We start from the raw sequence: 13333 nt of genomic DNA, 5'->3' as shown, positions 1-13333 counted from the left end.
GAGTATAGCTTTTATACGGGAACCGTAGTGACCCTGGAGCTCTTTGCTAAGGGCTGGTACCAGGTCATGGCCCTTATGCAAAGAGTGGCCAGAAACATCAGTCTTGCTACACCCTTGAAAGTGTCCTAAAACCAAAGAAATGCCAAAGGATCTCAGGATGAATTATAGGATGCAAGGATTCTTTGGTGTTTAACCCTTCCCTTTCTGAAAAATGACAATTTAGGCAACTTCTTACAGGTTCCATAGTGTAGCGGTTATCACGTCTGCTTTACATGCAGAAGGTCCTGGGTTCAACCCCCAGTGGAACCATTTTGAAATATGAGATCAGTTATTGACTTTCTGAAAGTCAGTGCTTGGATCGTGCCTCATACAACGCAATGCAAAGCAATAGAGCCTTCAAAGTGGAACGGAACTCAAAAAGTCAACATTTGCTATAGCGTAGGAAACATTTACACATGTGAATTGTTCCTAAGCAGTACCCTGAAAAATGTATCTTTGGCCTGAAATTCCTCCTCAAAATAGCTTGGTACTTTCTGGTATGCAAGTGTGCCCAAGCACTTCTGTGGCAGCAGCCGCATACAGTAGCTGTGTGTTTGTAGTGTGAGATCTAAGGCATTGAAAACTCTGACTTCTAGTCTCAGGGGAATTGGAGTGAAATATTGGGCTGTCACTTCTGTGGTTCTCACTCTTCTCCTTGCTGGCGGCTTTCAGACATGAGGAAGCAAAGCCCTGCCTCTAATGAGGTGGCCACCTCCACACAGAGACACAGTATAAAACAAGACATGGTAAGTCAGTAATGGGGAGAAGATCAGCTGCAGGGAGGCAACAGGCACGTCTGGCAACTAGTCCTTTACCCTCTCCCTTCCATTTCTTGAGGAATGGCTTCCAGAGTATAGCTTTTATACGGGAACCGTAGTGACCCTGGAGCTCTTTGCTAAGGGCTGGTACCAGGTCATGGCCCTTATGCAAAGAGTGGCCAGAAACATCAGTCTTGCTACACCCTTGAAAGTGTCCTAAAACCAAAGAAATGCCAAAGGATCTCAGGATGAATTATAGGATGCAAGGATTCTTTGGTGTTTAACCCTTCCCTTTCTGAAAAATGACAATTTGGGCAACTTCTTACAGGTTCCATAGTGTAGCGGTTATCACGTCTGCTTTACACGCAGAAGGTCCTGGGTTCAACCCCCAGTGGAACCATTTTGAAATATGAGATCAGTTATTGACTTTCTGAAAGTCAGTGCTTGGATCGTGCCTCATACAACGCAATGCAAAGCAATAGAGCCTTCAAAGTGGAACGGAACTCAAAAAGTCAACATTTGCTATAGCGTAGGAAACATGTACACATTTGAATTGTTCCTAAGCAGTACCCTGAAAAATGTATCTTTGGCCTGAAATTCCTCCTCAAAATAGCTTGGTACTTTCTGGTATGCAAGTGTGCCCAAGCACTTCTGTGGCAGTAGCTGTGTGTTTGTAGTGTGAGATCTAAGGCATTGAAAACTCTGACTTCTAGTCTCAGGGGAATTGGAGTGAAATATTGGGCTGTCACTTCTGTGGTTCTCACTCTTCTCCTTGCTGGCGGCTTTCAGACATGAGGAAGCAAAGCCCTGCCTCTAATGAGGTGGCCACCTCCACACAGAGACACAGTATAAAACAAGACTTGGTAAGTCAGTAATGGGGAGAAGATCAGCTGCAGGGAGGCAACAGGCACATCTGGCAACTAGTCCTTTACCCTCTCCCTTCCATTTCTTGAGGAATGGCTTCCAGAGTATAGCTTTTATACAGGAACCGTAGCGACCCTGGAGCTCTTTGCTAAGGGCTGGTACCCGGTCATGGCCCTTATGCAAAGAGTGGCCAGAAACATCAGTCTTGATACACCCTTGAAAGTGTCCTAAAACCAAAGAAATGCCAAAGGATCTCAGGTTGAATTATAGGATGCAAGGATTCTTTAGTGTTTAACCCTTCCCTTTCTGAAAAATGACAATTTGGGCAACTTCTTACAGGTTCCATAGTGTAGCGGTTATCACGTCTGCTTTACACGCAGAAGGTCCTGGGTTCAACCCCCAGTGGAACCATTTTGAAATATGAGATCAGTTATTGACTTTCTGAAAGTCAGTGCTTGGATCGTGCCTCATACAACGCAATGCAAAGCAATAGAGCCTTCAAAGTGGAACGGAACTCAAAAAGTCAACATTTGCTATAGCGTAGGAAACATTTACACATGTGAATTGTTCCTAAGCAGTACCCTGAAAAATGTATCTTTGGCCTCAAATTCCTCCTCAAAATAGCTTGGTACTTTCTGGTATGCAAGTGTGCCCAAGCACTTCTGTGGCAGCAGCCGCATACAGTAGCTGTGTGTTTGTAGTGTGAGATCTAAGGCATTGAAAACTCTGACTTCTAGTCTCAGGGGAATTGGAGTGAAATATTGGGCTGTCACTTCTGTGGTTCTCACTCTTCTCCTTGCTGGCGGCTTTCAGACATGAGGAAGCAAAGCCCTGCCTCTAATGAGGTGGCCACCTCCACACAGAGACACAGTATAAAACAAGACATGGTAAGTCAGTAATGGGGAGAAGATCAGCTGCAGGGAGGCAACAGGCACGTCTGGCAACTAGTCCTTTACCCTCTCCCTTCCATTTCTTGAGGAATGGCTTCCAGAGTATAGCTTTTATACGGGAACCGTAGTGACCCTGGAGCTCTTTGCTAAGGGCTGGTACCAGGTCATGGCCCTTATGCAAAGAGTGGCCAGAAACATCAGTCTTGCTACACCCTTGAAAGTGTCCTAAAACCAAAGAAATGCCAAAGGATCTCAGGATGAATTATAGGATGCAAGGATTCTTTGGTGTTTAACCCTTCCCTTTCTGAAAAATGACAATTTGGGCAACTTCTTACAGGTTCCATAGTGTAGCGGTTATCACGTCTGCTTTACATGCAGAAGGTCCTGGGTTCAACCCCCAGTGGAACCATTTTGAAATATGAGATCAGTTATTGACTTTCTGAAAGTCAGTGCTTGGATCGTGCCTCATACAACGCAATGCAAAGCAATAGAGCCTTCAAAGTGGAACGGAACTCAAAAAGTCAACATTTGCTATAGCGTAGGAAACATTTACACATGTGAATTGTTCCTAAGCAGTACCCTGAAAAATGTATCTTTGGCCTGAAATTCCTCCTCAAAATAGCTTGGTACTTTCTGGTATGCAAGTGTGCCCAAGCACTTCTGTGGCAGTAGCTGTGTGTTTGTAGTGTGAGATCTAAGGCATTGAAAACTCTGACTTCTAGTCTCAGGGAAATTGGAGTGAAATATGGGGCTGTCACTACTGTGGTGCTCACTCTTCTCCTTGTTGGCGGCTTTCAGACATGAGGAAGCAAAGCCCTGCCTCTAAAGAGGTGGCCACCTCCACACAGAGACACAGTATAAAACAAGACTTGGTAAGTCAGTAATGGGGAGAAGATCAGCTGCAGGGAGGCAACAGGCACATCTGGCAACTAGTCCTTTACCCTCTCCCTTCCATTTCTTGAGGAATGGCTTCCAGAGTATAGCTTTTATACAGGAACCGTAGCGACCCTGGAGCTCTTTGCTAAGGGCTGGTACCCGGTCATGGCCCTTATGCAAAGAGTGGCCAGAAACATCAGTCTTGATACACCCTTGAAAGTGTCCTAAAACCAAAGAAATGCCAAAGGATCTCAGGTTGAATTATAGGATGCAAGGATTCTTTGGTGTTTAACCCTTCCCTTTCTGAAAAATGACAATTTGGGCAACTTCTTACAGGTTCCATAGTGTAGCGGTTATCACGTCTGCTTTACACGCAGAAGGTCCTGGGTTCAACCCCCAGTGGAACCATTTTGAAATATGAGATCAGTTATTGACTTTCTGAAAGTCAGTGCTTGGATCGTGCCTCATACAACACAATGCAAAGCAATAGAGCCTTCAAAGTGGAACGGAACTCAAAAAGTCAACATTTGCTATAGCGTAGGAAACATTTACACATGTGAATTGTTCCTAAGCAGTACCCTGAAAAATGTATCTTTGGCCTGAAATTCCTCCTCAAAATAGCTTGGTACTTTCTGGTATGCAAGTGTGCCCAAGCACTTCTGTGGCAGCAGCCGCATACAGTAGCTGTGTGTTTGTAGTGTGAGATCTAAGGCATTGAAAACTCTGACTTCTAGTCTCAGGGGAATTGGAGTGAAATATTGGGCTGTCACTTCTGTGGTTCTCACTCTTCTCCCTGCTGGCGGCTTTCAGACATGAGGAAGCAAAGCCCTGCCTCTAATGAGGTGGCCACCTCCACACAGAGACACAGTATAAAACAAGACATGGTAAGTCAGTAATGGGGAGAAGATCAGCTGCAGGGAGGCAACAGGCACGTCTGGCAACTAGTCCTTTACCCTCTCCCTTCCATTTCTTGAGGAATGGCTTCCAGAGTATAGCTTTTATACGGGAACCGTAGTGACCCTGGAGCTCTTTGCTAAGGGCTGGTACCAGGTCATGGCCCTTATGCAAAGAGTGGCCAGAAACATCAGTCTTGCTACACCCTTGAAAGTGTCCTAAAACCAAAGAAATGCCAAAGGATCTCAGGATGAATTATAGGATGCAAGGATTCTTTGGTGTTTAACCCTTCCCTTTCTGAAAAATGACAATTTGGGCAACTTCTTACAGGTTCCATAGTGTAGCGGTTATCACGTCTGCTTTACAAGCAGAAGGTCCTGGGTTCAACCCCCAGTGGAACCATTTTGAAATATGAGATCAGTTATTGACTTTCTGAAAGTCAGTGCTTGGATCGTGCCTCATACAACGCAATGCAAAGCAATAGAGCCTTCAAAGTGGAACGGAACTCAAAAAGTCAACATTTTCTATAGCGTAGGAAACATGTACACATTTGAATTGTTCCTAAGCAGTACCCTGAAAAATGTATCTTTGGCCTGAAATTCCTCCTCAAAATAGCTTGGTACTTTCTGGTATGCAAGTGTGCCCAAGCACTTCTGTGGCAGTAGCTGTGTGTTTGTAGTGTGAGATCTAAGGCATTGAAAACTCTGACTTCTAGTCTCAGGGGAATTGGAGTGAAATATTGGGCTGTCACTTCTGTGGTTCTCACTCTTCTCCTTGCTGGCGGCTTTCAGACATGAGGAAGCAAAGCCCTGCCTCTAATGAGGTGGCCACCTCCACACAGAGACACAGTATAAAACAAGACTTGGTAAGTCAGTAATGGGGAGAAGATCAGCTGCAGGGAGGCAACAGGCACATCTGGCAACTAGTCCTTTACCCTCTCCCTTCCATTTCTTGAGGAATGGCTTCCAGAGTATAGCTTTTATACAGGAACCGTAGCGACCCTGGAGCTCTTTGCTAAGGGCTGGTACCCGGTCATGGCCCTTATGCAAAGAGTGGCCAGAAACATCAGTCTTGATACACCCTTGAAAGTGTCCTAAAACCAAAGAAATGCCAAAGGATCTCAGGTTGAATTATAGGATGCAAGGATTCTTTGGTGTTTAACCCTTCCCTTTCTGAAAAATGACAATTTGAGCAACTTCTTACAGGTTCCATAGTGTAGCGGTTATCACGTCTGCTTTACACGCAGAAGGTCCTGGGTTCAACCCCCAGTGGAACCATTTTGAAATATGAGATCAGTTATTGACTTTCTGAAAGTCAGTGCTTGGATCGTGCCTCATACAACGCAATGCAAAGCAATAGAGCCTTCAAAGTGGAACGGAACTCAAAAAGTCAACATTTGCTATAGCGTAGGAAACATTTACACATGTGAATTGTTCCTAAGCAGTACCCTGAAAAATGTATCTTTGGCCTGAAATTCCTCCTCAAAATAGCTTGGTACTTTCTGGTATGCAAGTGTGCCCAAGCACTTCTGTGGCAGCAGCCGCATACAGTAGCTGTGTGTTTGTAGTGTGAGATCTAAGGCATTGAAAACTCTGACTTCTAGTCTCAGGGGAATTGGAGTGAAATATTGGGCTGTCACTTCTGTGGTTCTCACTCTTCTCCTTGCTGGCGGCTTTCAGACATGAGGAAGCAAAGCCCTGCCTCTAATGAGGTGGCCACCTCCACACAGAGACACAGTATAAAACAAGACATGGTAAGTCAGTAATGGGGAGAAGATCAGCTGCAGGGAGGCAACAGGCACGTCTGGCAACTAGTCCTTTACCCTCTCCCTTCCATTTCTTGAGGAATGGCTTCCAGAGTATAGCTTTTATACGGGAACCGTAGTGACCCTGGAGCTCTTTGCTAAGGGCTGGTACCAGGTCATGGCCCTTATGCAAAGAGTGGCCAGAAACATCAGTCTTGCTACACCCTTGAAAGTGTCCTAAAACCAAAGAAATGCCAAAGGATCTCAGGATGAATTATAGGATGCAAGGATTCTTTGGTGTTTAACCCTTCCCTTTCTGAAAAATGACAATTTGGGCAACTTCTTACAGGTTCCATAGTGTAGCGGTTATCACGTCTGCTTTACACGCAGAAAGTCCTGGGTTCAACCCCCAGTGGAACCATTTTGAAATATGAGATCAGTTATTGACTTTCTGAAAGTCAGTGCTTGGATTGTGCCTCATACAACGCAATGCAAAGCAATAGAGCCTTCAAAGTGGAACGGAACTCAAAAAGTCAACATTTGCTATAGCGTAGGAAACATGTACACATTTGAATTGTTCCTAAGCAGTACCCTGAAAAATGTATCTTTGGCCTGAAATTCCTCCTCAAAATAGCTTGGTACTTTCTGGTATGCAAGTGTGCCCAAGCACTTCTGTGGCAGTAGCTGTGTGTTTGTAGTGTGAGATCTAAGGCATTGAAAACTCTGACTTCTAGTCTCAGGGAAATTGGAGTGAAATATGGGGCTGTCACTACTGTGGTGCTCACTCTTCTCCTTGTTGGCGGCTTTCAGACATGAGGAAGCAAAGCCCTGCCTCTAATGAGGTGGCCACCTCCACACAGAGACACAGTATAAAACAAGACTTGGTAAGTCAGTAATGGGGAGAAGATCAGCTGCAGGGAGGCAACAGGCACATCTGGCAACTAGTCCTTTACCCTCTCCCTTCCATTTCTTGAGGAATGGCTTCCAGAGTATAGCTTTTATACAGGAACCGTAGCGACCCTGGAGCTCTTTGCTAAGGGCTGGTACCCGGTCATGGCCCTTATGCAAAGAGTGGCCAGAATCATCAGTCTTGATACACCCTTGAAAGTGTCCTAAAACCAAAGAAATGCCAAAGGATATCAGGTTGAATTATAGGATGCAAGGATTCTTTGGTGTTTAACCCTTCCCTTTCTGAAAAATGACAATTTGGGCAACTTCTTACAGGTTCCATAGTGTAGCGGTTATCATGTCTGCTTTACACGCAGAAGGTCCTGGGTTCAACCCCCAGTGGAACCATTTTGAAATATGAGATCAGTTATTGACTTTCTGAAAGTCAGTGCTTGGATCGTGCCTCATACAACGCAATGCAAAGCAATAGAGCCTTCAAAGTGGAACGGAACTCAAAAAGTCAACATTTGCTATAGCGTAGGAAACATTTACACATGTGAATTGTTCCTAAGCAGTACCCTGAAAAATGTATCTTTGGCCTGAAATTCCTCCTCAAAATAGCTTGGTACTTTCTGGTATGCAAGTGTGCCCAAGCACTTCTGTGGCAGCAGCCGCATACAGTAGCTGTGTGTTTGTAGTGTGAGATCTAAGGCATTGAAAACTCTGACTTCTAGTCTCAGGGGAATTGGAGTGAAATATTGGGCTGTCACTTCTGTGGTTCTCACTCTTCTCCTTGCTGGCGGCTTTCAGACATGAGGAAGCAAAGCCCTGCCTCTAATGAGGTGGCCACCTCCACACAGAGACACAGTATAAAACAAGACATGGTAAGTCAGTAATGGGGAGAAGATCAGCTGCAGGGAGGCAACAGGCACGTCTGGCAACTAGTCCTTTACCCTCTCCCTTCCATTTCTTGAGGAATGGCTTCCAGAGTATAGCTTTTATACGGGAACCGTAGTGACCCTGGAGCTCTTTGCTAAGGGCTGGTACCAGGTCATGGCCCTTATGCAAAGAGTGGCCAGAAACATCAGTCTTGCTACACCCTTGAAAGTGTCCTAAAACCAAAGAAATGCCAAAGGATCTCAGGATGAATTATAGGATGCAAGGATTCTTTGGTGTTTAACCCTTCCCTTTCTGAAAAATGACAATTTGGGCAACTTCTTACAGGTTCCATAGTGTAGCGGTTATCACGTCTGCTTTACACGCAGAAGGTCCTGGGTTCAACCCCCAGTGGAACCATTTTGAAATATGAGATCAGTTATTGACTTTCTGAAAGTCAGTGCTTGGATCGTGCCTCATACAACGCAATGCAAAGCAATAGAGCCTTCAAAGTGGAACGGAACTCAAAAAGTCAACATTTGCTATAGCGTAGGAAACATGTACACATTTGAATTGTTCCTAAGCAGTACCCTGAAAAATGTATCTTTGGCCTGAAATTCCTCCTCAAAATAGCTTGGTACTTTCTGGTATGCAAGTGTGCCAAAGCACTTCTGTGGCAGTAGCTGTGTGTTTGTAGTGTGAGATCTAAGGCATTGAAAACTCTGACTTCTAGTCTCAGGGAAATTGGAGTGAAATATGGGGCTGTCACTACTGTGGTGCTCACTCTTCTCCTTGTTGGCGGCTTTCAGACATGAGGAAGCAAAGCCCTGCCTCTAATGAGGTGGCCACCTCCACACAGAGACACAGTATAAAACAAGACTTGGTAAGTCAGTAATGGGGAGAAGATCAGCTGCAGGGAGGCAACAGGCACATCTGGCAACTAGTCCTTTACCCTCTCCCTTCCATTTCTTGAGGAATGGCTTCCAGAGTATAGCTTTTATACAGGAACCGTAGCGACCCTGGAGCTCTTTGCTAAGGGCTGGTACCCGGTCATGGCCCTTATGCAAAGAGTGGCCAGAAACATCAGTCTTGATACACCCTTGAAAGTGTCCTAAAACCAAAGAAATGCCAAAGGATCTCAGGTTGAATTATAGGATGCAAGGATTCTTTGGTGTTTAACCCTTCCCTTTCTGAAAAATGACAATTTGGGCAACTTCTTACAGGTTCCATAGTGTAGCGGTTATCACGTCTGCTTTACACGTAGAAGGTCCTGGGTTCAACCCCCAGTGGAACCATTTTGAAATATGAGATCAGTTATTGACTTTCTGAAAGTCAGTGCTTGGATCGTGCCTCATACAACGCAATGCAAAGCAATAGAGCCTTCAAAGTGGAACGGAACTCAAAAAGTCAACATTTGCTATAGCGTAGGAAACATGTACACATTTGAATTGTTCCTAAGCAGTACCCTGAAAAATGTATCTTTGGCCTGAAATTCCTCCTCAAAATAGCTTGGTACTTTCTGGTATGCAAGTGTGCCCAAGCACTTCTGTGGCAGTAGCTGTGTGTTTGTAGTGTGAGATCTAAGGCATTGAAAACTCTGACTTCTAGTCTCAGGGGAATTGGAGTGAAATATTGGGCTGTCACTTCTGTGGTTCTCACTCTTCTCCTTGCTGGCGGCTTTCAGACATGAGGAAGCAAAGCCCTGCCTCTAATGAGGTGGCCACCTCCACACAGAGACACAGTATAAAACAAGACTTGGTAAGTCAGTAATGGGGAGAAGATCAGCTGCAGGGAGGCAACAGGCACATCTGGCAACTAGTCCTTTACCCTCTCCCTTCCATTTCTTGAGGAATGGCTTCCAGAGTATAGCTTTTATACAGGAACCGTAGCGACCCTGGAGCTCTTTGCTAAGGGCTGGTACCCGGTCATGGCCCTTATGCAAAGAGTGGCCAGAAACATCAGTCTTGATACACCCTTGAAAGTGTCCTAAAACCAAAGAAATGCCAAAGGATCTCAGGTTGAATTATAGGATGCAAGGATTCTTTGGTGTTTAACCCTTCCCTTTCTGAAAAATGACAATTTGAGCAACTTCTTACAGGTTCCATAGTGTAGCGGTTATCACGTCTGCTTTACACGCAGAAGGTCCTGGGTTCAACCCCCAGTGGAACCATTTTGAAATATGAGATCAGTTATTGACTTTCTGAAAGTCAGTGCTTGGATCGTGCCTCATACAACGCAATGCAAAGCAATAGAGCCTTCAAAGTGGAACGGAACTCAAAAAGTCAACATTTGCTATAGCGTAGGAAACATTTACACATGTGAATTGTTCCTAAGCAGTACCCTGAAAAATGTATCTTTGGCCTGAAATTCCTCCTCAAAATAGCTTGGTACTTTCTGGTATGCAAGTGTGCCCAAGCACTTCTGTGGCAGCAGCCGCATACAGTAGCTGTGTGTTTGTAGTGTGAGATCTAAGGCATTGAAAACTCTGACTTCTAGTCTCAGGGGAATTGGAGTGAAATATTGGGCTGTCACTTCTGTGGTTCTCACTCTTCTCCTTGCTGGCGGCTTTCAGACATGAGGAAGCAAAGCCCTGCCTCTAATGAGGTGGCCACCTCCACACAGAGACACAGTATAAAACAAGACATGGTAAGTCAGTAATGGGGAGAAGATCAGCTGCAGGGAGGCAACAGGCACGTCTGGCAACTAGTCCTTTACCCTCTCCCTTCCATTTCTTGAGGAATGGCTTCCAGAGTATAGCTTTTATACGGGAACCGTAGTGACCCTGGAGCTCTTTGCTAAGGGCTGGTACCAGGTCATGGCCCTTATGCAAAGAGTGGCCAGAAACATCAGTCTTGCTACACCCTTGAAAGTGTCCTAAAACCAAAGAAATGCCAAAGGATCTCAGGATGAATTATAGGATGCAAGGATTCTTTGGTGTTTAACCCTTCCCTTTCTGAAAAATGACAATTTGGGCAACTTCTTACAGGTTCCATAGTGTAGCGGTTATCACGTCTGCTTTACACGCAGAAAGTCCTGGGTTCAACCCCCAGTGGAACCATTTTGAAATATGAGATCAGTTATTGACTTTCTGAAAGTCAGTGCTTGGATTGTGCCTCATACAACGCAATGCAAAGCAATAGAGCCTTCAAAGTGGAACGGAACTCAAAAAGTCAACATTTGCTATAGCGTAGGAAACATGTACACATTTGAATTGTTCCTAAGCAGTACCCTGAAAAATGTATCTTTGGCCTGAAATTCCTCCTCAAAATAGCTTGGTACTTTCTGGTATGCAAGTGTGCCCAAGCACTTCTGTGGCAGTAGCTGTGTGTTTGTAGTGTGAGATCTAAGGCATTGAAAACTCTGACTTCTAGTCTCAGGGAAATTGGAGTGAAATATGGGGCTGTCACTACTGTGGTGCTCACTCTTCTCCTTGTTGGCGGCTTTCAGACATGAGGAAGCAAAGCCCTGCCTCTAATGAGGTGGCCACCTCCACACAGAGACACAGTATAAAACAAGACTTGGTAAGTCAGTAATGGGGAGAAGATCAGCTGCAGGGAGGCAACAGGCACATCTGGCAACTAGTCCTTTACCCTCTCCCTTCCATTTCTTGAGGAATGGCTTCCAGAGTATAGCTTTTATACAGGAACCGTAGCGACCCTGGAGCTCTTTGCTAAGGGCTGGTACCCGGTCATGGCCCTTATGCAAAGAGTGGCCAGAATCATCAGTCTTGGTACACCCTTGAAAGTGTCCTAAAACCAAAGAAATGCCAAAGGATATCAGGTTGAATTATAGGATGCAAGGATTCTTTGGTGTTTAACCCTTCCCTTTCTGAAAAATGACAATTTGGGCAACTTCTTACAGGTTCCATAGTGTAGCGGTTATCACGTCTGCTTTACACGCAGAAGGTCCTGGGATCAACCCCCAGTGGAACCATTTTGAAATATGAGATCAGTTATTGACTTTCTGAAAGTCAGTGCTTGGATCGTGCCTCATACAACGCAATGCAAAGCAATAGAGCCTTCAAAGTGGAACGGAACTCAAAAAGTCAACATTTGCTATAGCGTAGGAAACATTTACACATGTGAATTGTTCCTAAGCAGTACCCTGAAAAATGTATCTTTGGCCTGAAATTCCTCCTCAAAATAGCTTGGTACTTTCTGGTATGCAAGTGTGCCCAAGCACTTCTGTGGCAGCAGCCGCATACAGTAGCTGTGTGTTTGTAGTGTGAGATCTAAGGCATTGAAAACTCTGACTTCTAGTCTCAGGGGAATTGGAGTGAAATATTGGGCTGTCACTTCTGTGGTTCTCACTCTTCTCCTTGCTGGCGGCTTTCAGACATGAGGAAGCAAAGCCCTGCCTCTAATGAGGTGGCCACCTCCACACAGAGACACAGTATAAAACAAGACATGGTAAGTCAGTAATGGGGAGAAGATCAGCTGCAGGGAGGCAACAGGCACGTCTGGCAACTAGTCCTTTACCCTCTCCCTTCCATTTCTTGAGGAATGGCTTCCAGAGTATAGCTTTTATACGGGAACCGTAGTGACCCTGGAGCTCTTTGCTAAGGGCTGGTACCAGGTCATGGCCCTTATGCAAAGAGTGGCCAGAAACATCAGTCTTGCTACACCCTTGAAAGTGTCCTAAAACCAAAGAAATGCCAAAGGATCTCAGGATGAATTATAGGATGCAAGGATTCTTTGGTGTTTAACCCTTCCCTTTCTGAAAAATGACAATTTGGGCAACTTCTTACAGGTTCCATAGTGTAGCGGTTATCACGTCTGCTTTACACGCAGAAGGTCCTGGGTTCAACCCCCAGTGGAACCATTTTGAAATATGAGATCAGTTATTGACTTTCTGAAAGTCAGTGCTTGGATCGTGCCTCATACAACGCAATGCAAAGCAATAGAGCCTTCAAAGTGGAACGGAACTCAAAAAGTCAACATTTGCTATAGCGTAGGAAACATGTACACATTTGAATTGTTCCTAAGCAGTACCCTGAAAAATGTATCTTTGGCCTGAAATTCCTCCTCAAAATAGCTTGGTACTTTCTGGTATGCAAGTGTGCCAAAGCACTTCTGTGGCAGTAGCTGTGTGTTTGTAGTGTGAGATCTAAGGCATTGAAAACTCTGACTTCTAGTCTCAGGGAAATTGGAGTGAAATATGGGGCTGTCACTACTGTGGTGCTCACTCTTCTCCTTGTTGGCGGCTTTCAGACATGAGGAAGCAAAGCCCTGCCTCTAATGAGGTGGCCACCTCCACACAGAGACACAGTATAAAACAAGACTTGGTAAGTCAGTAATGGGGAGAAGATCAGCTGCAGGGAGGCAACAGGCACATCTGGCAACTAGTCCTTTACCCTCTCCCTTCCATTTCTTGAGGAATGGCTTCCAGAGTATAGCTTTTATACAGGAACCGTAGCGACCCTGGAGCTCTTTGCTAAGGGCTGGTACCCGGTCATGGCCCTTATGCAAAGAGTGGCCAGAATCATCAGTCTTGATACACCCTTG

The 13333-nt window shown here is 45.1% G+C and overlaps 15 non-coding genes across 15 annotated transcripts; all 15 read left to right on the top strand.

The window, feature by feature from the left end:
* Nucleotides 1–236: 236 nt before the first annotated feature.
* TRNAV-UAC (transfer RNA valine (anticodon UAC)) lies at nucleotides 237–309 on the top strand. Its single transcript has one exon. It is a non-coding gene; the product is annotated as a tRNA-Val (tRNA).
* Nucleotides 310–1124: 815 nt separating this feature from the next.
* Nucleotides 1125–1197, top strand: TRNAV-UAC (transfer RNA valine (anticodon UAC)). Its single transcript has one exon. It is a non-coding gene; the product is annotated as a tRNA-Val (tRNA).
* An 802-nt stretch (nucleotides 1198–1999) lies between these two features.
* On the top strand, nucleotides 2000–2072 carry TRNAV-UAC (transfer RNA valine (anticodon UAC)). Its single transcript has one exon. It is a non-coding gene; the product is annotated as a tRNA-Val (tRNA).
* An 815-nt stretch (nucleotides 2073–2887) lies between these two features.
* TRNAV-UAC (transfer RNA valine (anticodon UAC)) lies at nucleotides 2888–2960 on the top strand. The gene has a single exon. It is a non-coding gene; the product is annotated as a tRNA-Val (tRNA).
* Nucleotides 2961–3762: 802 nt separating this feature from the next.
* TRNAV-UAC (transfer RNA valine (anticodon UAC)) lies at nucleotides 3763–3835 on the top strand. The gene has a single exon. It is a non-coding gene; the product is annotated as a tRNA-Val (tRNA).
* Nucleotides 3836–4650: 815 nt separating this feature from the next.
* Nucleotides 4651–4723, top strand: TRNAV-UAC (transfer RNA valine (anticodon UAC)). Its single transcript has one exon. It is a non-coding gene; the product is annotated as a tRNA-Val (tRNA).
* Nucleotides 4724–5525: 802 nt separating this feature from the next.
* Nucleotides 5526–5598, top strand: TRNAV-UAC (transfer RNA valine (anticodon UAC)). Its single transcript has one exon. It is a non-coding gene; the product is annotated as a tRNA-Val (tRNA).
* An 815-nt stretch (nucleotides 5599–6413) lies between these two features.
* On the top strand, nucleotides 6414–6486 carry TRNAV-UAC (transfer RNA valine (anticodon UAC)). Its single transcript has one exon. It is a non-coding gene; the product is annotated as a tRNA-Val (tRNA).
* An 802-nt stretch (nucleotides 6487–7288) lies between these two features.
* TRNAV-UAC (transfer RNA valine (anticodon UAC)) lies at nucleotides 7289–7361 on the top strand. Its single transcript has one exon. It is a non-coding gene; the product is annotated as a tRNA-Val (tRNA).
* An 815-nt stretch (nucleotides 7362–8176) lies between these two features.
* Nucleotides 8177–8249, top strand: TRNAV-UAC (transfer RNA valine (anticodon UAC)). Its single transcript has one exon. It is a non-coding gene; the product is annotated as a tRNA-Val (tRNA).
* An 802-nt stretch (nucleotides 8250–9051) lies between these two features.
* TRNAV-UAC (transfer RNA valine (anticodon UAC)) lies at nucleotides 9052–9124 on the top strand. Its single transcript has one exon. It is a non-coding gene; the product is annotated as a tRNA-Val (tRNA).
* Nucleotides 9125–9926: 802 nt separating this feature from the next.
* Nucleotides 9927–9999, top strand: TRNAV-UAC (transfer RNA valine (anticodon UAC)). Its single transcript has one exon. It is a non-coding gene; the product is annotated as a tRNA-Val (tRNA).
* An 815-nt stretch (nucleotides 10000–10814) lies between these two features.
* Nucleotides 10815–10887, top strand: TRNAV-UAC (transfer RNA valine (anticodon UAC)). Its single transcript has one exon. It is a non-coding gene; the product is annotated as a tRNA-Val (tRNA).
* An 802-nt stretch (nucleotides 10888–11689) lies between these two features.
* Nucleotides 11690–11762, top strand: TRNAV-UAC (transfer RNA valine (anticodon UAC)). Its single transcript has one exon. It is a non-coding gene; the product is annotated as a tRNA-Val (tRNA).
* Nucleotides 11763–12577: 815 nt separating this feature from the next.
* Nucleotides 12578–12650, top strand: TRNAV-UAC (transfer RNA valine (anticodon UAC)). The gene has a single exon. It is a non-coding gene; the product is annotated as a tRNA-Val (tRNA).
* Nucleotides 12651–13333: the final 683 nt, after the last annotated feature.

Source organism: Lithobates pipiens, unplaced genomic scaffold, assembly GCF_037356315.1.
Source record: "Lithobates pipiens isolate NorthernLeopardFrog02 unplaced genomic scaffold, aLitPip1_a1.2 Scaffold_8, whole genome shotgun sequence".
NCBI classification, from domain to species: domain Eukaryota; kingdom Metazoa; phylum Chordata; class Amphibia; order Anura; family Ranidae; genus Lithobates; species Lithobates pipiens.
The sequence above is the reverse complement of the archived record's forward strand: the minus strand, read 5'-3'. Positions and strand labels throughout refer to the sequence as shown.